The following is a 25,768-nucleotide window of genomic DNA, read 5'->3' on the forward strand; positions in this document are numbered from 1 at the left end:
AAACCTGATTAAGCAATCGATTGGCGATTTTGATTGGGATTGCCAAAAGGGGGTGCCATACAATCGAAGAAGAAGAAGAAAAGAAATTGCACTATGGATGCACACCTAGAAATATAATTTCTGATTTAAAAGGGTTTTATACTTTCTTAAACTCGTTTTTAAGAAATAAGGGGGAGTTTATCCGTGTTCGTTGAATTTATAAGTTCACGGATGATCCCACCTTATTGGTTGTGAAATTGGTAAGAATTTAAAAAGTTTTGGACGCACATAAACAGACACACATATGATGTGATTGGCCAAGTGGCACTTTATAAAGAGTAGAAAGTGTGCATAAAGATTTAAAAAATAGGCCTTGAGTTCTATGTGGTTGTTTTTAGTTCATACACTGCCAAATAAACTCTGTAAAAGGGGGTGCCCACATATCTAATGCTGCTTTCCCACTGCAGACCCGTTTAAGTTTACAGGTAATCTTAAATGGTATTTAGCATTCCCACTGCAGCAGATTACAGTTTCAAATGCCATTTAAGTACCATTCCCATTGCAGGTAAAACGTTTTAGCTCTTCAAAACGTTTTTACAGCACAAATGACACTACACAGGCAACAACCAATCAGTGGAATTGTTGCCTGTTAACAGTAAGGATGCATTCCCATAGCATCATTGGTGCCCAGTGGTGCCTGTAATAAATAGATTGCTGGCATGTGCCAGCAATCTATATATTACTGGCTTATGATTCTCATTGGTGCCCAGTGGTTCCAGAAATATATAGATTGCTGGCATGTGCCAGCAATCTATATATTACTGGCTTACGATTCTCATTGGTGCCCAGTGGATCCAGAAATATATAGATTGCTGGCATGTGCCAGCAATCTATATATTACTGGCTTAGGATTTTCATTGGTGCCCAGTGGATCCAGAAATATATAGATTGCTGATTTTCATTGGTGCCCAGTGGTTCCAGAAATATATAGATTGCTGGCATGTGCCAGCAATCTATATATTACTGGCTTACAAAATCAAACATTGGTGGCCAGTGCTGCTCCGTGTGGAGCAGGACGGAGGGAGGCGGGGCATGTGGCTGGACCCGGCCAGCGTCGCTAACGGCATCCAGCCGGACACAGCGGGGCAGCGCGCCGTGGACAAGTGAGTATGACAGGAGAGGGGAGGGGGGGGGCGGGGGGCGGCAGCGGGGCGTACCGCCGGGCTGAAAGTGGTTAATCTTTCAGCCCGGCAGCGTACACACACGGAGATGATTGCTGAAAAAAATCAGCAATCATCTCTACCGTTTAAAGATGCATTCCCATTGCATCTTAAACGGTAGATTACCGTGCAAAACCCTGCTCTGAAAACGGGTTGAAATACCGTTTAACTTTAAACGGTATTTCAACTCTGGCACTTTCCCACTGCAGCCTTAAACGGTATTTTGCCCTCAAAAATCGGCAAAATACCGTTTTAAGGCTGCAGTGGGAAAGGGGCATAAAATTAATTGGGGCAATCATCTCCATATCTGAAAATTGTCACAATTAATTGCTGATGTATGGGGCCCTTAACTATCTCTGCACCTGTTACATCAGTCCAACCTACAGTGCACATGGTTTTGTCCATTTGAGAAGGAATTTGCCTTTGCAAGTGAACCAGAATAACCCCCTTTGTACTTACTTGTGTCCCTATAAAGACACATTATTGTGGGGCAGTTGATTGTAGGAAAGATTACACCAAGGTCTGGATTCTAACTTTAAAAACTGGTTATCAACATACTGTATTTGAAAAAAATAATTATCATACTCTTTTTGGGAATCTTGATCACCAGACTGCTTACTGACCTGAAGTATGCAGACAATAATGCAACATTTATAAGGGGCACTACTGTGTGACTTAATGTGAAAAAGGTGCACTACAGTGTGTTATAAAGTGCAAGGGGCATTGCTACTGTGTGGCATAGCGTGTATGGAGCACTACTGCTAGGATTTTGGCTTGCAAGGATGGCATATCTGGTGAGACCACACACATTTACTTGGAGTGCACATTTGCATATGTGCCTGTCTCCGCTAACCACACCCTTCCACTATCATGTAAATTTCTTCTAGAACCACCCTTGTTTATATCAATAAAAAAAAAATCGACATTCAATTATTAAGAACAAAAGTTATTATAGATATTTGTCCATGTAAACAGTGGTCTTAATAATATGACATCGGGATGGGGCGTCACACTTTCAGCATAACATTGTGGAATCAGAGCTGTGTGGTCACTGGGCCCATTACAACCCATACGATCTTGACATTTTCACCTTACTGCAAGTGAATTGGATTAACAAGCCTCTTTTTTCCCCCAATCCCTTCTGAGAAATCACCACTTCAGTAAATTGGCTCTGTGCAAAAACTCTCCACACTGTGGTCAGTGTATGTCCGTAAGCAACTCCTGGTTTGTAGACACATTCCCTGGCATGTCCAGGACAACAATCGTCCCCTTTGATAAATGTCCAGGCTTAAAGATTCCAGATTTCTATTTTAATATGGGCCTGTACCCAGCACTAGTTAGCTTTGGCTCTCCTTAACTGGCATCCATACAATTATCATAGCTGAATTCCTTCTGGGGAAAGGAGTGAGATGTGTGTTTAGAGGTGTCTTCCAATAGAATTGTTGGCTGTGTCTTTCACTGGCCTTGCTGGTGGCGTAACTGCAAGGTTGCTCTTTGCTTTCAAATAAAATGGATGAAAAAGTAAGATGTGTCCACGTACATCTTGGTTTTACTGCACCATGTATGGCGCAATATGGCACACCTTGGACTCTGTAAAAGTCACGCTTTGTGATTTTTCAAAAAATTTGCTTTTCTAATCTATTGCTTTATACAAGTTCTACTGCTTCAGAAATTTTTTAGACTCTATCTACTTGCTACATTTGGAAAAACAGCTAAGCCGTGTTTTACATGTTGTGACAAATTGAGAAAAAAAGCCAAGATGTATGTGGACGCATCTGTAGCTCTAACACTGACACGTGAAACAGAACATATTGTATCATTACCTTCCTTACAGGTTTTATTTTGTCTGGTATAAAATGTGTGCAGATCTGTCACAGCATCAAAGATTGGTATAGCAGAAGCGGTAGCGGCAGAAGCCAAGCCAATAGTAATTGATGAGGAGTCTCTGATTTGTGCATACGTGTGAAAACAGCTGACTGTGGTGGGCACATGCCAAGATGGCTCAGATTTGGCACTGGCATCTTAAAAGGACAGCACCGTGACATACATTTACTCACTTGTGCAAGATTGTGGTCTAATACCTTTCCATCAAAAAAAGTTTCTCTCTCTGAAGGTGTGTTCACATGGACCAATGTGGTATGTGGAGCAGCATGGCCCTCGTTCCCACACAGTAGAAATAGACTGTACTGCAAAGTCTATTTATACTTTAGATTCTGATGCAAAGAACCGGGATCGCGATTGGGTGCGGCAAAACACAGTGCCATTTGCACTAACTTGTTATCGATTTTGACTATTTAGCTGAAATCGATAGACCAAATTGCACCATAACTTGTTATAATTAAAAAATATATATATATTTTATTGTTGACAGCTGCCCCTAGGGATTGTACATGCTTGCATTTATTTTAGACTTTCAACACACACTTTTGGGGTAAAATTACTAAGATAAGAGCTCTATTGAAGATGGGATGTTGCCCATAACTACCAATCAGATTCTACTTATTTATTTAGCACCTTCTAGAAGATAATAGATACAATCTGATTGGTTGCTATGGGCAACATCCCATCTTCAATAGAACTCCCATCTTAGTAAATTTACCCCTTTGCGTCAAGTGTTAATGCTCAGAATATGTATATAAATAAGTGGCTTTGAGTAAACATTTTAAATACTCTGTTATAATGTAAAAACAAAGTACAAGGTTTAGTTTAGGCTTTTTAGCAAGCATTATGGACCAGTTCATAGCCTGAGCGATTATCGAATGACGGCGTATGCGTGTGGTACTCAGTGCGCATGCTCGAGCCATCTGTATGAAGACAGCCAGGACCATTTGGGGCCGAATGAGTTTTCTCCTCTGCGAACAGGGGGAAAAAACATTTTTCGGCATTTCACTGCTCGCTGGGCTCCAAAACCTTGCAGCCCAGTGAGCAGGTCTGAATCGGGCCCTATGGTTTTTTTTTGGTACTTGTGTGCTATCACGGCGCCCGAATTTACTACATATGCAAACGTAGTGAAATTGCATCGCATCGCAACGCATGCCATTATGGTATGGCATGTGATGCGATTTTAATGCTTATAATGGCATTTAATGTACTATAGCATTAAATGACATATAATGTCATCTGTTAATTCCCCCCCCCCCCCCCAGTATCGACGTGATCCCGAAGCGTGGGGCGGCGGTACATGTCCGACCGACCTTTTTCATACCCCCACTATCCACGTCGGCGTGGAGTTGATGTTATATAGTGTGGCAAGCGTGGCGAGGGGACGTGTATTATGTTACATGTATTACGCGTCCCCTCGCGGGCCTCACTGCGCTCACCATGCTTCGGGCTCGGTGGGTCGCGAGCCCCGCGAGGGGACGTGTATTATGTTACATGTATTACGCGTCCCCTCGCAGTGAATACATTACATACAGTAGGAAAATCGCATCACATCGCATGCCATACAATATGGCATGCAATGCGATGCGATTTCACTACCCTGAATAGCCCTCTACGCAAATGGAGTAGTGGGCGTCGTGATAATACATAAGTACCTTTTTTTTTTTTTAAAGTTTGCATGTAAAAGTCCTGCACAAAGTAAAAGCCTTTGTGGTATCCAGCTCCTGGGGTACACCTTTAGTGCCTCGGACTTGCATTGGTGGCCAGCGCTGCCTGTATGTGTATGTGTACTGGTGCTGTGCACATTTCCTCAGGAGGTTGCTAAACAACCACCCCACAGCAGCACTCACGACACTGTGCACCTTAGAACCCAGCATCTTCGCCTGTTTCCTGGAGAGCGGGAAATCCAGGATCTGCTGGGGATTGGTAAAGAAGGCACGGGGTGGAGTTAGTGTGGGTGAGTAAGGAGCAATGGAGAGCGAGACATGTCTAGAGAGTGAGGAGCGAGACGCCACACGTGGACCACAGCAAAAACTCCCCTGACAGTAGTGGTGCAGCTCACCAGGAATTTTGCTGCACTTCTTAGGCATGCAAAACCAAATCCCCAAAAGCAGCCCTGCGTTTACAGCAGAATGACTGTCACATGTGTGGTCATCAGACAGCACATGCACAGTAGCAAACAAGTGAATGCGACAGGGAGGCAATGGGTAATGGGGGATGGAAGATGGAGGTAGTAGGTAATGGGAGATGGAAGAGGGTGACAGGAGGATAAAAGAGGGAGGAAGTGGGAGTTTACCTCTTATCTCTAAGCCAGTGATCCAAAGAGTCAACTGATTTTTCAGACTGCTTGGAACACTGGCTGAGAGATTAGGGGAACCATTAGCCTGATGGTCAGCAACATGGAGTCGCGACCCCATGCTGAGATGAGTGAGACCCGATACACTTCAGGGGCCATATTGAATGAATGTTTAACCTTCAAATGGGCCAAATATATTTATTAGTAACACAAATGAACACACTATCAGAAAGAGAATTCTATCTATCTATCTATCTATCTATATATATATATATATACACAAACATTAGATAGATAGATAGATAGATAGATAGATAGGATATCTACATATACATATCTATAGATCTATCTATCTATATATATATATATATATAGGCAAACTACTCCTCACCTCTATGAGCTGAAGTACTACCAGTGACCATTAGAGGCCACTCTACTGACCAAATTACTCCTTTGTGTGCTAAAGAGGTCATAACAATTTTTGCAGGGACACGGATCTGTTTCAAACTTGCTGGATTTGGACAGAGAGAGCTATGAAGACAAAGATTGGAGGTAGGAGCAGATAGGGACTGCGGTGGGCAGGGTCAGATTAACAATGGGCCTGATGGAGCTACAACTCCAGGCCCACTCTCCAAATAGGTCCATTTTGTAGCTGAGGGTCGGGGCTTTCCAACAAGTCTGGCCGCGCGTTGCTAGCCCCACAGGAACCAGAGATATCACCAGGCAAAGCTGGAACGATTTCCCCATAGGATAACATGGTATCCGCTAATTCTGCCCCCCACCCGGTTCCAATTGTTGCCAGTTCCCCCTTCTGGCATCACAGAAGCTTGAGGTTGATCTCAGTCGAACCCAAATTGCTGGGCCAGGCTGATACCAAGCTGGTCCATATGGGTTCATTGGTTCCAGAGATATTGCGGGTAAACTGATTTTTCATTTCTGAAATGTAATTTCATGGCTTTTCATGTTGTTTGAGGGCAGATTTATCTAAAACCAAACGGCCCAGTTTCACGGGACCAAAATTATTCGAAGCCCACTCAAAAGTTCTTCAATATTATACTGGTCTAATGTAAATGGGTCAGTTGGTTCTGGAGTTATAGCCGGTTGGTGCATGATCCTTGGTCCATATTCCCAGGTAAGTCCCTGCATTTTCTGGTGTGAAAGGGGTATTATTTCAAATAGCCAAGACCTGCAGTGCTCTGAATACAGCCAGGCAGCTCTCTGCCCGGCTGTCATTTCTGCCCGGCGGCTGTCCCTCAGTTACTTCGAGCATGTATTCCCCCTTGGCAATGAGCATGGAACCCCTGGCAATGATTATGTAGGTAAGCAGCACTTATGCATACCTCCCAACTTCTTGAAGGACAGAATCGGGACCCTCGTGTGGCGTAGCTGCATGGCGCCCAAAAAGGGGTGTAGTCTATGCAAATAAGGGGTGTATCATATGCAAATGATGTCACGCCGCGTCACACCCCCTTTAGTCCTCTGTATTGCTGAATAGACACTGTGCACAGCACCTATTCCTTCAGACTGGGGGGGGACTCCCAACTGCCCCCCCTGCCCTGGGACACTGCCGGCCCCGGGAGGGGCGTGGGACCATCCCAAAAAAAGGGACGATCCCACAAAAAATGGGACTGTTGGGAGGTATGCTTATGTAGCATAATTTTTAATAGGCATTATGGTATTTGGCATAATACGTATGGACATTATGATGTGTGGTTTAACATGTAATGGGCATTATGGTGTCAATTTTTAATGCGCGCCCTAGGCGCGCAATGCCCCTGTTTATGAAGCATATTGTGCATTATTACTCAATCTGTTTGGTATAGTTTGTATTTTGGCTCAATCCATGTGGCAAAATGTGAATTTTGCCTTAATCTGTGTGGCATAACGTGAATTTGACTCAATCCGTGTGTCATAGTATGAATTTTGGCTCAGTCGGTGTGAATTTTGGCTCATTCCATGTGGCATAATGTGTAAGAGGCAAGTACAGTATAAGGGGTAAGAGGTGTGGTAAACTTAAGTGACCACATAAAAGGTGCTCAACTGTTGTCTACCAAGTTTTGGCTTTCAGTATTTTTTTTATGAATGGCGTGCCGCGTCACCCCGCAAAGTATCTTCTGCATCCTGCAGGTGCACCTTTGGAGGGCACCCGCCAATATATCTCCCTGCATTTTTCCTATGCCAGCTCCCTGCCTTTGGAGGGCATATATAAATAGTTGAAAGTATTTACACAAATAAAGACACACTCATGAACAGACCACCCAACCAGAACACTGGTCACGCCCCTCACATTATTAGGTGCTGGTCACAACCCCTATTATTGCTCATAATAGGCCCTTGATAATTTTCAGCTCCAGGCCCATTTATATCTTAATCTGGCACTGGGGGTGGGGAGTTTGTGGGCTAAAAACTGTCACAGCTCTAAGTGAACATACATTGAAGAAGCAGTCATTTTGAAGGGATTTTAACTAGTATATTATAATGTAGCAGCAGGTTTTTTGTTTTTTCTAAAACTAAAACATTACAAGCTATAGCAAACAAATATAACAGTAATGCAGGACAAACTAAGGGCAGCAAGTGCAGGCTTGGTGTGCCGCCTGTTGCAGTGGCATAAGTTTGTCCCAGTTGCCCGGAGGCAAGATGAATATTGGTGCCCCACACACAATGTTATTCAAAATATATATAATCTGTTATGAAAAATATATTATATACTATATATATATATATATATATATATATATATATATATATATATATATATATATATATATATATATATATATATATATATATATATAGATATACATACAGAGAGAGAGAGGGAGAGAACACATATATATTTCAGAACTCAGCCACAGAAGTGATTTTGATGGCTTTCAATTAATGGTTTTAAACTGGCAGTGGTGGAGAGGTGCCCCCTTGAGAGCAGGAGCCCGGCGGCAGATGACTCCATTGCCTCCCAGAGTTCTGCCTCTGGCCTGTTGCCCATCACTGCTCTAGTATGCACATCACATGGTAGCATCAGAGTAAAGTTCAGACACCACATCCCACATATTGGGGGTTATTCTAGTTCATTCTTTCTGACAAAATCCTTCTTAGATGGACAAAACCATGTGCACTGCAGGTGAGGCAGATGTTACTTGTGCAGAGAGAATTAGATTTGGGTGGGGTTTTTCTTCAAAGTGAGATCTATATTGCAGTGTAAAATCATGCAGTCAGTATTTTCCCTGCACATAAACAAAAAAACTCACCCAAATCTAATTCTCTCTGCACATGTTAAATCTGCCCCCCTGCAGTGCACATGGTTTTGTCCATCTAAGAAGGATTTTGTCAGAAAGAATGAACTAGAATAAACCCCACTGTGAGGCACACTCCATTGTGAGTAGACTACTGGTACACCTTAAAATAGCTGTTAGCAGTCATCTTAATGTTAATCAAGTACTGCAAGTAGTAAAACTGAGCATTCTTTGTGTGCTATCATCCTGTTACAAATTATTCTTATTTTTTTTACTTATTTGATTTTCAGTTTCAATGACTCAAATACAGTATATCTAACATGGTGTACAGAATACACATTTCTCCACAGCTGACTAATCTCGGCTTAACGTCTGATATCTCCATTAAGATGTCAATTATATTTGTTCACTAACATAACATCTATTTCTTCTTCAATAGATGTCCAGTATACTCAGTATACTGGAATAACATCAATCCTAATTTCCAGCAATAGACCTCCCAGGGATTTGTTTTCCACATCTATGCTCCTGCAGAGCCAAGTGTTACTATAGGATGTCCCAGTCTCTGGGAAAAAATGGATGCCAGCCACTACCTGTCCTCTTGGCAGTTACTTTCCTTGGTTAACCAAACTGTCCACTAAAGCAATATTTCTAGTACAGGAGAACCACATAAATCTGATTTAATTACACTAAGGAGTTTCATAAATTACACATAACAGCAGATTATTACTTGCCTGGCATATGTTTATAAGCCCCAATTTCAGCTTTTCCACAGATGCTGGACTTACTCCTTCAGATAGTGTAACATGCTGGCTGTATGAAAAAGGATGTCTCCACAAAATCCAGCCCTTGAATACCTGTCCAAGGGATTACAATACAATATAACAAGATCTGTGTGTCAAGATTTTTAAAATGGGGGTTTAGTGGTATATATACTCCTTCTCATTCATGAGAGGTATGTTGGGTCGACAGTAATAAGGTCGACACTCATTACGTTGACCACTACTGGTCGACACATGAAAAGGTTGACAAACCTTAGGTTGACTTGGTCAAAAGGTCGACATGAGTTTTTCTAAAATTTTGGGCATACTCTTATAACCAAAAACTATGTCCACTTGGATAGTAAACCTTTTCCATGTCGACCTAAGGTATGTCAACCCATGGTCTGTCAACCAAAAGTCATGGCCATCTAAACATATGGGCTTAATTGGCAACTGCCCAAGGGCCCCCTAATTCTAAGGGCCTTCAATTTGCCTCCTGAGCTTTTTGGGAGGCAGTAGAACAGGGGTAATCAAACTATTTTGCTCTGGGACACCATCAGACCATAAAAATAATGACAGGACCCCAGCAAGTGACTGCAGAAGGCCATCACATCACATGTGTAATCAGCAGACAGCACATACATGACAGCATTGTGGAGGCAAAAAATTATGGGTGGAGTCTAAAATAACAGACAATTCAACTGATATTTCAGACTCCTTGAATCACTGACTGAGATTAGAAAAGTCATCAGCCTGATAGTCAGCAACATGGAGTCGTGACCCCATGCTGAGAAGGTCGAGAGCCACTTTGGGGTCAGGACCCACAGTTTGAGAACTGCTGCAGTAGTGATGCTGCCTGGTCACAATGATTGCATAAATAAATCAACTGTTCAAATGCAGTAGCTTACATGAAAGGACTTGTAGCTATTCAGCTACCTAGTAATCCACACTTTATAGGAAATAATATATGGTCCAATGAAGTATTTTATAATGATAATTTTGTAGCAACAATTGAGCATATGTGGTCCTTGGTAATAAAACCATGGACAATACTTTTTTCAAATTGTTAATATTCTGAATACAATGAAGTGCTACAAGAAAGATTACTTGCAATCTCCCAGAAAAAATTATGAGGAACTTTTGTTACTGATTTACATTTTATCAGGAAGGACAGACATTAACAACGTAAAAAATGTAAGAAGATGAATAAAACATGAAGTGATTGTTCAGTCTGATTAAAAAAAAGAAAAATCAGCTGCTGGAATAATTTAATACTCCCTTTTTATACTTTTGCTAAACTGCACTTAAGGGGCATACACACAGGGCAATTCTTTGCAGTTTTCTAAGCAATCTGTCTTGTTCGTTTGGAAATTAAACACAAAATCAGGTGGTCAGCAGATTGCCCGTACATACAGCACAATGCCCCGATATATCAGGCATCGGCTGTGTTCCACAGCCGACACAATATATCTATGAATGACACAGTTTACAGCTATATCAATGGTACACACTGGGCCTTACTCAGATCTGAGCTAAGTACAAATTTGTTCGGAAAATGGGCAAAACCATGTGCATTGCAGGTGGAGCAGATGTAACATGTGCAGAAAGAGTTACATTTGGGTGGGGTGTGCTGAAACTGAAATCTAAATTGCAGTGTAAAAATAATGCAGCTAGTATTTACCCTGCACAGAAACAAAATCAGTCCTACATATCTAATGCCCCTTTCAGACCGCACTTAAAATCCGGTATTTTGCCGATTTTTTACCATTTTAAAACGGTAATCTGTGCGGTCTGAAAGGTGCAGGACCACTTTACCGTTTTACAAAAGCCGTTTTTGTAAAACGGTTAAAATGGAGGGTCCTACCCGTTTCAGACCCGGTATTTTGGCATCAAAATCGGGTCTGAAACGGTATAAGCTGGGTCCTAAATTCAGCGCAGTGAATATTTAATGAGCTCATAAAATATTCATTGCACTGGAGCCCCCCGCCGCCGCCGCCCCCCGCGTGGGTTAACATCCCCGACCCCCCCCCCCTCTCCGTGAAGCCAGTACCTCCTGAGTTTGCAGATCCCGGCAGCCGCAGTACTGTATGGACGGATGCGCTTATGAAAAAAAAGGGACTTTCGGAAAATGGCTGCCCCATAGGAAAACCAGTTTAAAAAAGCTGTCTTTCGTATGGGGGCAGCCATTGTCTTATAAGAAAAGTGACTTTCGGAAAATGGCTGCCCCCATACAAAAGACAGGTTTTCCTATGGGGCATTCATTTTCCGAAAGTCCCTTTTTTTTCATAAGCGCAGCCAGCCGTCCATACTGCCGGGATCCTCAGGAGGTACCGGCTGCACGGGGGGGGGGGGGGGGCGGTTGTTAGTCCTAGGGGGGGTGTTAACCCGCGGGGGGAGGGGTTAACGGGGGGGGGGGGGGTGTTGTGTGTGTTAACCCGTGGGTGGGGGGGGCGCGCTGAAGACTGGCTTTGACCCTGTATTTGGAAAGTTTCCAAAAACGGGTCTGCCAGTGTCCAAAAAACCGCACTTAAACGGTAATATACCGTTTAAGAGATGCGGTGTGAAAGGGGTTTTACCTGGCAGACCCGTTTTTGGAAACTTTTCAAATACAGGGTCAAAGCCAGTTTTGCGGTCTGAAAGCAGCATAACTCTCTCTCTACATGTTACATTTGCCCCACCAGCAGTACACATGGTTTTACCCATTTTCCGAACAAATTTGTACTGAGCTCAGATCTGAATAAGTGATGGTGCATCGGTACATAAGCCGTGTAATAGATATATAGGCCAGTGTGAACGCACTTTATCGAGTCTCTGTGTGAAATACCTGCATGGCTCTTCAGTCACCTGTCCCTGGTAAAAACTGCTTGCATTGTTCTCTTAGAGCATTGGTTCTCATACGTTTTGGAATTGCAGCACCCTCGAGTATCAGAATTTTTTACACAGCACCCCTAGGTCCACTAGTTTCGTATTTACAAATTTAGAAAAAAATGAAGTAAATTGTGTTTATATGTCATCTTTTGGGCCAGTTATTTGATGAGGGACAGGATTTGCTTCTGTTTATCCACATATTTTAAAATTGGCAGCACCTACAACTAGTTTTGCCGGTACTTATGTAATATCTGGGCTCCCGTTTTGCTTATGAGACCGCGTCCGCTCGCCACGCTTCGGGCACGGTGGCTCGCTGCGCTCGCCACACTATATAGAATCAACTCCATGCGTAGTTGGATAGTAGGGGTATGAAAAAATGGGGTGCATTTAACATGGGAACCCAGATCATACATAAGTACCGTTTTGCCTATCAGATTGATTATGAGTAATTTGAATTGGTCTTAGACCATCAATCTGTGGCACCCCTGCAAGTGTACTGAGGCACCACAGGGTTCCAGGGTTTGGAACCACTTTCTTAGAGAGTTATTAGTTTCCTAGTGTATAGTTATTGCCGGATGGCAAGGAATTTATTCTGCTATTTATTTTCTATTTATGCACAATAAAATTATCTGAGGACAATTGCACCAAAGCCACTGCCTTGTGTGATCTCTCATACCCTTTTCACACCAGCCTAAATAATGGAGCAGGGTTGTTCCAGAGTTAAATCCGGGGATCTGGCCGGTGTGAAAGGGGTAGGGGTACTTACCCGGGTTGCCGGTCTTTGGTGCATGCTGTCAGACGGGGATCCACACAGGCGGCGGCGCAGATGACAGGACAGGCGGCGTATATAGATGACACAGCTCTCTGGTGCCGTCACTGCAGCCGGAGAGCTGCTTCATCTGCGCCCGCCACCTGTGTGGATCCCCGGCCTGCACCGAGGACCAGCAGTGAGTGAGTACTCGCCACCATCAAGGGGTGAGTACTCGCTGCCATCAAGCTGCCTGCACGCCTCCTCCCCACCTCCTGACGGCCTCCTCCCTGGCCTTTCTGGCCTGTCTCCTTCCTGCCCCCACAAACCAGTGACTTTTCTGGTGTGAAAGGGGCCAACCTGGGAATGGCCCGGCATGATCCCTGGGCCATATTCCCGGGTGGGTCCCTGCATTTTCTGGTGTGAAAGGGGTATTAGCTCTGCAAATTGACAAATAACCCAAGAGATGGTAAAAAGAGGAAGGTTGTGGACAGCGCTGAATAATGCAACATTGTTAGAAAATATAAAATGTATTTATTCTAAACATCAATGTTACCACACATAATAAGAAAACCTAAAATGTGTTCAACAAACAATTAAAAGCAATATATATGTGCACATATAAACCAATATGTAACCATTTTTGGCATATTGAAATCCTGATCAGGAAAGTAGATGATGTGCTGAGCCGTTTTGGTAAAGGAAGCTGTAAATTGGGGAAATAGTCAGGTGGCCACTCTTTTAGATGATAAAAGGAGAGGGATGGTAAAGTATAATACCCAGATTAAGTTGTTCTAGATCAGTGGTAGCCAACCCTAGCCCTCGAGAGCTACCAACAGTTCACATTTTCCAGACAACCTAGCTGCTGCACAGCTGCAATCATTAATCACTCACACATTTTATAAGATCCAAAGATGGAGCTAATTAGCTCACTTGTGATTCTGTGAGGAGACCTGCAAAACATGCACTGTTGGTAGCTCTCGAGGACTAGGGTTGGCTACCCCAGTTCTAGATAATTGCCCAGCTGGAGACGAACAGTTCTTTAGAAAAGCAGTCCGTCTAGACTAGAGAGTCCTTGTTCTTTATATGCAAAGTCTCCTTGCAAATATCGTGGCACTGTGATGGTGTTAGCTTTCTCCCAGGGTGCTGGTCCAGAGACAATACTGCTTTAGGCTCAATGTGTTCCGGTGTAGTGTACACCTTCTTCAGGGGCTGAAGACTGAAGTAAACCATAAAACAAGACTTTGGGCCTAATGTAATAAGGTGTGAAAATCAGAAAGTGAGAGATTTTGAGGGAGTTTTCCTATTTGTTTAAAGTGGCAATCATTTACACTGAAAAATCAAACTGTTTTTTCAGTGTAAATTGCCACTTTAAAAAAAAAATTGGATAAACTCTCCCAAAATGTCTTTGTTTTTGATTCTCACACCCTATTACATTTGGCCCCTTACTTTGATTATAGTTGAGAAAGCTATGATTGACTATTTTGTGATCTACATCACTAAGGCAGTGTAGTTCATTCATGCATTTTAAAGATTCTGGGCCATAACCACTAAGCTTCAAAAGTGATAAAACAGAGAGTGATAAACAACCAACCAGGCTCCTACCTGACATTTTTTCAAACACAGCCTGTGACATGGCAGATAGGAGCTGATTGGCTAGCTGTTTATTGCTCTCCATTTTATCACTTTTGAAGCTTAGTGCATCTGGCCCTAAATCCTTTGACAAAGTTCATTCTTGACCTAGTGTGTGTGTGTGTGTGTGTGTGTGTGTGTGTGTGTGTGTGTGTGTGTGTGTGTATAGGGGGGGAGGGGAGTCCACCAATCAGATGCTTTCCCATGTAGGTGCATTGATTATCTTTAGCATTTTTATCTTCTTCTAATGCTGCAGAGTTCCTGGACCTATGTTTTTGGTGACTTACTCAGTAAAAGCTGCATGTGTTAGCAGTTTTGCACACTATTACTGTACTTCAGGTGATCTTGCAATTCCAGTTTCCACCTCTCCATGCGCAACTATTTCACTGCAAAATGCTCTGCTCCTTGACTTGCCACTTAATTTACACTACAATCCTCTCAACCGTCCTGATATTAGTAGGACAATCTCACTTTTTGCTGCATTGTCCCACTATCCCAACGTACATCTCTTCACTTATCTCAAAATATCTCCCAAGCCAACCTTTTCCCTCTTCACAAGATCTATGTGTCTCATCCAAAAGCATTATTCGCTCCCATTCACAATTGCAGGACTTTCTTCAGGCTGCACCCACTCTGTGGATTGCCTTCCCATGACCAATAAGACTCTCCTCCAGTCTCCAAACTTTCAAGCGTTCCCTGAAAACTCACCTCTTCAGACTAGTTTATCAAATTCCAAAACCACCCACATAACCGTCATAAAGCTTTCCTACCAAGTTACATCCCCACTGTACAGGACAACTATATCCTCACTATTTTCTTTTACTTTCCCATCCTAATGACACCTGGCCACCATTGCTGTGTGACCATATCCTACAGCCCACCAATAACCTTTATCTGGTAGCCAATCTGGTAGCCCATTATGCAATAGATAACACCTATCTATGTGCATCAATGCCTAATGATACACAATAGATGTAAGCTCGCGAGCAGGGCCTTCCTACCGCTTTCAATGTCTGTAACTACCCACTTTGTTTTATCACTGTTTCCTATTGAAAGTGCAATGGAATTTGTTGCGCTGTACAAAACTGTTATTATTAATAATAATAATAATAATTTGTATCATTATCATCTCAATGTACCACGTTTAGTAATATGTTGGCACTTTATGCATAAAATATAATGAAAATAAATTGAAAAATAAATAGCCTTTAAGAAAATCATTAAAATTCTATGTGCATCCTAAGCCTTTCCTAAAAATAATTCTGGAAGGGTTATGTTTTGCCAAATGCTTTTCATAACTCATTAAAAAAAACACACTACTTCCATTTGTTATATTACTTATGTTATGTTTAATCTGTTCAGCCCTAAGGGTTGCATAAGAGATGCCACTACCAGGTTGCAAGACTGCACTAGTGATAGAGCTGTTGCAGCCGCAGGACCTGTGCCCAGCTTGCAGGAAGCCTACACGATACCACCAGTAGGAAAGGGGTGATGTGTCTTGATTGTTGGGCACTAAATGTTCAAACTCTGAACATTATTAAAAGCTACACCTCTTCATAGTAGCTATTTAATAGAAAATAGGAATGGTGCACTGCTGGGTCAAGGCACAATGACAATATATACCCAAATAGGTGCTGAACAATTGTAACTTAAGGTACTTCCCTTATTAACTTTACCTTCGCCTCTTTCAGGGTTGCATCAAGATATGTCAACCCATACAAAAGAAAATAAAGATAAAAGAATGCAATACATCCCAACATTTTTATTCAATTTTTATAATAGCTAAAATGGGCTGGTATCTCATACCGTAAAGTCAATAAGGGAAGTACCTTTCAACTGTTTTTTTGCATGATTCCTGAATCAACAGTGCACAGTTCCTATTCCCCCCCCCCCCCCTATTTATGTATTAAATGAGACCACCAATGACGTACGGATTCCCAGTGCCATGTTTCCTCTGCTTTAAAAACTTGTGCAGTGTGGTCTGTATTTCAGCATATATATGCAGACCAGACCTGTGGTAGAAGCACGACAGCAGAAAGCCACACTCCAGGCAGAGATGTGGAACTGCACAGGTTTTGAAACATGCAGGGTGCTAGAATGAACACTACCAGTGGCTTTGATGGGGGGACCTGTTTGAATGCTCAGATTTTATAAACCACATCTGGATCCCTGTGACCAGATTTATCCTCACCAATAACAACATAACGGTCCTGATTCTGATTCGGAGGCAGTGGTGACTTGTTGGCGGTTGCACATCTATGACTTTATGCTGATACCAGTGCAAGCCATCCACTTCTGTACATCCATGCTAATAAATGTGCAAGGGCTGAGATGAACCCTTATAACATTTCCAAAGCAGCAGTAGTGCATGGTGCGTCCTTAGATGCCACCATCGGACACTTCATCAAGTCTTGCTCCAGCCCTGTGCCCGGTGCAGATTTTCCCTCTTAGGGCCTTATTCTGGTTGAAACGACGGATGCGTATTTCGGAAGGGCACCGAGTGTTCTTAGCCCCGCCGATTGTACGGATTGCTCACGCTATCCAAATGTGGTAGGACGCCAAGTGAATGGACCACGAGTAGATGTTTCCTGTGAACACCCACTCGCTGGCCTGTGGGAACCTCCCCCATCCTCCGATGCTCGCCGACCATCAAATGATGGACAGAGCGGTCAGGCAGCCACGAGTGCTCCAGACCTCATTTTCTGCATGGAATTCATGCCGGGTTCGGACGTGCGAGGTGTTCGCACATGCGCATAAGTGCCTCTGCACATGCACACACACAAATCATCAGCCGTGTGTCCAGACACGCAGACGTCCAACTCAATCAGAATAAGGGCCTTAGTATGGAATCTAGTGTGAGCAATTTATTGTTTGTGCATGCATTGCAAACACTATTAGTTACACGTCTGTGACAGCTCCAGAAAAAAACATATGAAGGAGCGATTCGCTGCATCTGATTAGCCACCTCCCAGGAATGCACACTACATTTTTCAGTAGAACAGAATCAGACTTAGGCCGGTTTCACACACTCTGGCTCCTGCCGGACGGTGAAATCCCGCATGGCCAGGGAGCCGTGCCGCACACATTAGCTGTGAATGGACACTATTGTGTCCATTCACACGGGACGGCCACGACCCGGCCTCACGGTTGCAGCCGGATCCCGCCACTGGAAGGGACGGCTGCCGGGCTGTGGCCATCCCTTCCATGATTAACTAGTGTGTGCGGCACGGCTCCCTGGCTGTGCGGGATTTCACCGTCCGGCAGGAGCCGGAGTGTGTGAAACCAGCGTTAAAGTATTGTAACCTGATGCTTGCAGCTAATAGTGATCCCAGTAATAATCCCACCTTGTTACTTAGCAGCATTTTGTGGGATCAATCAATATCCATGAGACTACACACTACAATTTAATAAGAATGAATATGAATTTGTACCTTATACTTAAGTAGTGTCAACCGTTCCTGACAAATTAGTGATATGTTGGTTGAACCATTAGATCTTCTACTTTGAGAAGATAACTGCACGTTTCCAAAGATGCAGGGTTCTAGAATGACTACTACACTGGATAATAAGGAAATTACCTCTTAACTTTCATATCCAGCCACGGAATCGGGACATCTGTCAGAATGAACTTAGGTCTACAGTCATTAGGTCTACCCCACTAGGTCGACTGGCAGGAAGGTCGACCTGACTTAAGGTCGACATGGGCCAAGGTCGACATGACTTAAGGTCGACTTTGCATAAAGGTCGACATGAAGAAGGTCGACTGGTCATAAGGTCAACATGGGTTTTTCACTGTTTTTTATCCGAATGTCGACACAGTTGACATGGACACAGTTGGCAATGAGAATCGGACCCTCGCATCGCTCGCGATGCTTCGGGCACACTATTTTATTCTCCCACCACGCCCTAGTGGATGGTAGGGCATGAAATACCGCCTGTCGGCACATGTCGGCTCAAAAAACAGTGAAAAACCCATGTCGACCTTATGACCAGTCGACCTTCCTCATGTCGACCTTTATGCAAATTCGACCTTAAGTCATGTCGACCTTGGCCCATGTCGACCTTAAGTCAGGTCGACCTTCCTGCCAGTCGACCTAGTGGGATAGACCTAATGACTGAAGACCTAAGTTCATTCTAATAGATGACCGCATCCCCCAGCCACAGGGTCTCACTACCTAATGTACATTTGCTTACAAAAACCTACAGTATGGCCATATTGCTTACAGAGTCCACCATCCACCAACGAGTATGGGTCATAGGGTCAACAGTACTAAGGTCAACATGGGCTTAGGTCGACACAATCATTAAAACGACATGGGCAATGACGACAGACAAAAGGTCGATGTGGAGTTTTTCTCTTTTTTTGTCCCGAATGTCGACACAGTCAACACTGACACTGTATCTTTGCAACATGTCTGCCTGCCAGGCTTCGGACACAGTGCCTCGCTGTGCTTGTCACACTATTTTATTCTCCCTCCATGCCCTAGTGCATGGGTCTTCAAACTGTGGCCCTCCAGATGTTGTGGAACTACATGTCCCAGCATGCCCTGACAGTTTTGGCATGCTCTTATAGCAGGGCTGGGCAATTGCGGCCCTCCAGATGTTGATGAACTACACATTCCAGGATGCTTTGCATTAGTTTTGCTATGTGGCCATGCTGAAACTGATGCAAGGCATGCTGGGATGTGTATGTCATCAACATCTGGAGGGCCGTAATTGCCCAGCCCTGTCTTCTAGGAAAAAATGTGGCAATGCATGTTGGAACATGTAGTTTCACAACATCTGGAGGGCCACAGTTTGAAGACCCATGGCCTAGTGGATGGTAGGGTACGAAATACTGCCTGTCGGCACAAAAAAGTGAAAGACATCATGTCGACCTTTAAACTCTTGACCTTGCCTATGTTGACCTAATGCTTGTTTTGACCTAATGACCCTGTCGACCTAAGCCTATGTCGACCTTGGCTCATGTTGACCTTTTTGCTGTTGACCTTTTTGCTGTCGTCCTTATGACCGTCTACCAACCAACTGATCCAAACATTCAGATAGAAAACATCAAAGTGCACAGGATATTAACACTAAACATAAATAGAAGTACACAGGTTTGTGAATTATATACATTTACTTATCAGTAGAAGCCGATTAGCTAGTACTTTACCTATCACAATTTTATCTCTCTCCCACTAAATCATTAAATATAAACCAATTCACATAATTGAAAACATTTTGCCCACGACAATGCCTGAACAGTGTGCATGGCCTCTGGCTTCATGATGATGACGCAATCCTGAGCCATGCCTCCCGTTCTCCTTATAAGGGGCATGCCATCATTCTTACAGCTGTGTGAATGCCCCCAGCCACTCCCGTGAATAGAGCAACGAGTGATAGGGGGTCTCCCGACTACACCCCACCGCAGGGACACTGCTGCCCGCAGGTGGGATATCGGGACAATCCCCCCAAAAAGGGGAAGTCCCATGATGATCGGGACATAGCTTGTTTGAGATAAAATTGTGAGCTACCGTACTAACCAATCAGCTTCTGCATTATATTTCTCAGGCTGCGTTTGAAAAATAAGGAAAAAGTCAGAAGGAAAAATCAGGCACTATGACAGTAGCTGAAATTCTACATGGAAGCAGCTGCTCAAAATGGGGGGGGGGGGGGGTAGTCAATCCCCACCTAGAGAAAAGCACACAACAACAATCACGCACATGCATGTGAGCAGCGCTAAAAGAAAATGGCAAGTGTTTGGTACAAAATTACGATTTTACGATCATTAAATAAAAACATATATAAGAACAATTACAATGGAAATACACAGTAAAAAATAATAATCACGCCACAGGAGGCGGACGGAGTGCGGAGATGGCCCAAGGGGGAGAGAAGGGTGGGGGAGACAATAGGTCACAGGTAAGTGCACTTGTTGACCTTGTTGTTCAATGAGTTCCACTTATTTAAGGTGATGGTAATCCTCACTAGTTGTTACGGCCCTGTGTTTACCGTTGGAGGAAATGGTACATATGCTTCCGCAATAACGTATCCTCTTACTTTGGTGGTCTATGTTGGACCGTAGCCACCAAGGTGGTCCAGGATGCGGTGTCCGCCAAGTGGATGAAGGTAGGAAGTAGGAAAGGGCTTCTGCTCGCATGGAATAATATCCTCCCACTGTAGTGGCTGGGTGGTGGTACACCACTGGAGGGTTCAGGGAGCAGTGTAAACCACAAAGGAACAATTGAAGAAGGGGGAAGTACTTGGTGTCAATGAGTCCACACTGGGCAAGTGGTCCACACTACCGTGTTTCCCCGATAATAAGACACTGTCTTATTTTTTTTTTTCAGTCCAAAAACACCAAAGGGCTTATTTTTGGGGTAGGGCTTATTTTAGCTCCTCAGTCCTTCTTTTAGCTACATCATGCCCCTAAATCTCCTTATACTTTAAACACAACTGCCGCTTTCCTTCTGCATTTTTCAGCCACTCAGCCTTTCCTCCGCCGCCGCTCAGTCACTCCGCTCCCGTCTGTGAACAGACGCCACTAAGTCCTTGAGGTGCGCAGTGACGTTACATGCACAATGCATCCCTGGGACCGCTGATGCGAGCAGAGGCTTCAGCGGTACCAGGGCTGCTACCGTAGCAGCAGCAACCATTTCATGCGGGTGGGTGGGGGGTTTAGCGGAGCTGGGAGTTTAGCACAGGGACTGGGCAAAATGGGGATTAAGCTAGGGCTTATTTTCGGGGTAGGGCTTATTTTGGACCGTTGTCCAGAAATAAGGGTAGGGCTTATTATTGGGGTAGGTCTTATTATCAGGAAAACAGGGTAGTAGGTCCCGGGGGTGAAGATGAGCTGTCCACCAGGACCTACTAGTGTGGACCACTTGCCCAGTGTGGACCATTCCTCCAAAAGTAAACACATGGCCATAACAACTAGTGAGGATTACCATCACCTTAAATAAGTGGAACTCATTGAACAACATTGAACAACAAGGTCACCCATCAAACCGGTAAAGTGCACTTACCTGTGTGTCTCCCCCCACCCTCCTCTCCCCCTTGGGCCATCTCCACACTCCGTCCACCTGCTGTGGCGTGAATATTATTTTTACTGTGTATTTCCATTGTAATTGTTCTTATATATATATGTTTTTATTTAATGATAGTAAAAATCATAATTTTGCACCAAACACTTGCCATTTTATTTTAGCGCTGCTCACATGCCTTGTGCGTGATTGTTGTTGTGTGCGTTTGAAAAATGACAGCTAAGAGCTGATTGGTTGGAATTTTCTCTCTCTAAACTTTGGTGTAATGGTTAGCATTACCGCCCACAGCACTAAGGTCATGAACTAGTTTCCTACAAGGGCCCTAACTGTGAGGAGTTTGTATATTCTCCCTGTACTTGCGTGGGTTTCCTCTGGGTACTCCGGTTTCCCACAATCTAAAAATATACTGGTAGGTTAACTGTCTCCCAACAAAATTAACCCAAGAATGAATGTTTGTAGGTACATGTGATAGGGAATATAGATTGTAAACTGGGGCAGGGACTGATGTGAATGTTCAAGAATATTCTCTGTAAAGTGCTGCAGAATGTTTGTCACTATCTAACAAATATAAATAAAGGGTACTTATGTAGTATCTGGGCTGCCGATTTTTTGATTGTATGCCTTAAGTTAAGGCATACAATCAGATGCGATGCGATATCGCATTGCATCGCATACGACCATGCGATGCGATGCGATGCGATGACCCGATTTTTCCATAGGATTCAATGTTAAAATGGACTGAGTCCATTTTAACATGGAATTCAATGGGAAAAAAGGGTCCTTTTCATACCCCTACTATCCAAGTGGGCATGGAGTTGGATATAAACCTGTGGCGAGCGTAGCGAGCCACCGAGCCCGAAGCGTGGCGAGCGAAGCGAGCCCCGCGAGGGGACGGTATTCTGTGTCCCCTCGCGGGGCTCGCTACGCTCGCCACGCTTCGGGCTCGGTGGCTCGCTACGCTCGCCACAGGTTTATATCCAACTCCATGCCCACTTGGATAGTAGGGGTATGAAAAGGACCCCTTTTCCCATTGAATTCTATGTTAAAATGGACTCAGTCCATTTTAACATTGAATCCTATGGAAAAATCGGGTCCATCGCATCGCATCGCATCGCATCGCATGCGATATGGTCGGGTGCGATGCGATGCGATGGACCCGATTTCAAAATCGGCAGCCCAGTTACTACATAAGTACCGAATAAAGTGCTCAATAAGATTGTGCAAACAACCACCAATGCAATAGGCCTTCACCCAAGGCCCTCAAATTACATGGAAATTCAAACAGAAGAGGGCCTTATTCAGATCTGAGCTCAGTACAAATTTGTTCAGAAAATGGGCAAAACCATGTGCACTGCAGGTGGAGCCGATGTAACATGTATAGAGAGAGTTAGATTTGGGTGGGATGTGCTGAAACTGAAAACTAAATTGCAGTGTAAAAATAATGCAGCCAGTATTTACCCTGCACAGAAACAAAATAACTCACACAAATCGAACTCTCACTATACATTTTACATCTGCTGTTTCAGCACATCCCACTCAAATGTAACTCTCTTTGCAGGTTATATCTGCCCCACCTGCAGTGCACATGGTTTTGCCCATTTTCCAAACAAATTTGTACTGAGCCCAGACCTGAATAAGGCCCAGAGAGTGTATTATGTTTTGCCGTATTTTGATCAATACAGTGGAAAACCTATGCTGATGAATTGATGTAAGATCCTCTAAACCTCTATTTGTTTAACACCAAAGCGCCATTGGTAACACTCTGGGGGAAATTTACTAAGATGATAGTTCTATTTCACATGGGATGTTGCTTTGGGAAAACAATCAGAAGCTACTTCTTATTGAATTAGCACCTTCTAGAACAGTGGTTCTCAACCTCGATCCTCAAGGACCCCCAACAGTGCACATTTTCCATTTCACCTGGCAGGTGCACTCCTTAATCACAGACACATTTTAAAAGACCCACAGGTGGAGCTAATTATTTCACCTCTGATTCTGTGTGGAGACCTGGAAAACGTGCACTGTTGATCCTGAGGACTGAGGTAGAGAACCACTGTTCTAGAAGATAATAGATAGTATCTGATTGGTTGCCCATAGCAAAGTCCCATCTAAAAAAGAACTCCCATCTTAGTACCGTAAATTTCCCCCTCTCTGTTTGAATTTCTATATAAATAACTTATAATAAATAATTATCTTCCAAGATGTCTGTACTCTGGACTTCAAGTACCTCTATTAAGACCTTATTACTTTACAGATCCCTTCACTTAAGTTAAATACAGCTTGCTTACCCCCCACCCTCCTGCATGAGAGCACTGCATCCTTATCCATAGTATTCAGCTCTCTGAAATACACTTCCCTTCTGAACAGCTTCAAATTAATTGCTATCCCTACAATGTAATTCCGCACTACACAAAAATAAAAAGTACCCTCTCTTGTGTGTTTATAAACCACACAAATGGGAGTAGAAAAAAAAAGAAAAATGGTCATAAATGAAGCTATTTGATCAGAAATCTCCTAAAGTGCTAATAAAAATGGTCTGATTTTTTGAATTACTGCCAATATGCATTACTTACATTAAGAAAGGATTCAGACAGAGAGCGGGCTGTTTTCTGACTGAACCTAAATTGAGGGTAATTCATTCTATCAGGAAGAAAGAGCCTCTAGCTGTAATTTGTCCAAGTGTGTAATGCATCACTTGCATTAAGGGAACATATTCTGTAGTAGTGTAAAATATGGCTTAACATCCCAGCTCCTGGCTGGGTCTGCAGCATGGGAGTCATAAATGTTTGGTCTTCAGGGACCAAAAGAAAACATTAGCTTACAAAAAGGTTGGTGTATGCATAGCGCATACTCCCTTTTGAAGTGACAAGGGCTAATTCATGAATGAATGAATGAATGAATGTCAAAAAGAACTTCGATGTAATTCAGAAAATGTTCTTCATCCACTACTTTCCTATAGAAAGTCATCTACTCACAATAGCAGCACCCCATACAGGAGTCTGACATTCTGTCATAGGCATAACTGTACATTTCAAACTTATTTAAGGATAAACAATTTATTAACTGTACCTCAGCTCTGGTACAGTCCTATAATAGTCCTATACTAGCACCCACCTGATAATTGTTACCAATTATTATGGACATATTTTGCAATGTAAAACTCGTTTATAACCAGTGGCACCTGCATTCTTGTGAGATCCATACACACATTCCTCGATAGATAGATTAGATAGATAGATAGATAGATAGATAGATAGATAGATAGATAGATAGATAGATAGATAGATAGATAGAGCATCCATACTTTAAAATGAGAGAGGCATAAGAAGTGCCTAAGATGCTCGGTAACCATATAAATTAAAAGATCACAAATTCCAGGTGACTTCTAATATCCATATTAGCACTAGGACATGCTTTTCTAGGCATTTATAATAGTTCAAAAGTAGTTTCATCTGGCAGCATGCATTCTAACTGATGCATGTAGTCTAAACTCACTGATACAGATATTTTGTATAGGAGTGGATACCTGTATTAAGTAACATTACATGAGTGCACAAAGTATCAGGTCAGCTCAGTATAACTATACGGATAATACATTTGTACATGGTCTAAATGTTATTTTAAACTTGGTTAGTGGGCAGAACATAAAGATGGACGGAACTTGTAATGCTCAGTGTGACGTGCCACTCACCTGCTGCCAGATGCTATGCTGCCCGCAGTCCTCGCTGAGAGTGTCCGCACACAGCCTGCCACCAGCTGCACACCGCCCGGCCCCGTCTGCTCTCACACGGGCAGTGCAGCCTGGGCAGGGGCGCCGGGGGCCGCCTAAAAGGAGGAGACTGGGAGGGGCCGCCGCTCCATCAGCTACCTGAGACCCTCCAGCCGGCAGCCACACACATCCAGAGACTGCTACTGTGTGCTTGGCTTGGAACACTGAGTGCATGCCAAGAATAGCCTATGTGGCTGGTACCCAGGACATAGTGGCACACTTCCTATACAGCACTGCAGCACTCCAGGGGCAGCATTGCCTGCACATAAACACATACAGTATATATCTATCTATATATTATATATAGGTACTCATCAATCGATCAATAAATCAATCGATTAATCGATCGAACAATC

General features: G+C 43.4%; 1 protein-coding gene across 3 annotated transcripts in view; it reads right to left on the reverse strand.

The window, feature by feature from the left end:
• The window catches only part of LOC146008023 (uncharacterized protein C17orf113-like), a 294,190-nt gene extending 268,683 nt beyond the window's left edge, over nt 1-25,507 (reverse strand). For 2 of the 3 annotated variants that reach the window (XM_083146885.1, XM_083146884.1), the window contains exon 1: nt 25,335-25,502. The gene's annotated coding sequence lies outside the window, so the exon portion shown is untranslated. Of the gene's footprint in view, nt 1-25,334 lie in introns of all 3 variants that reach the window. The other variant, XM_083146887.1, reaches the window with a different exon arrangement.
• Between the last annotated feature and the right edge of the window lie 261 nt (nt 25,508-25,768).

The sequence above is a fragment of the Crinia signifera genome, chromosome 6, assembly GCF_055691185.1.
Source record: "Crinia signifera chromosome 6, ASM5569118v1, whole genome shotgun sequence".
NCBI classification, from domain to species: domain Eukaryota; kingdom Metazoa; phylum Chordata; class Amphibia; order Anura; family Myobatrachidae; genus Crinia; species Crinia signifera.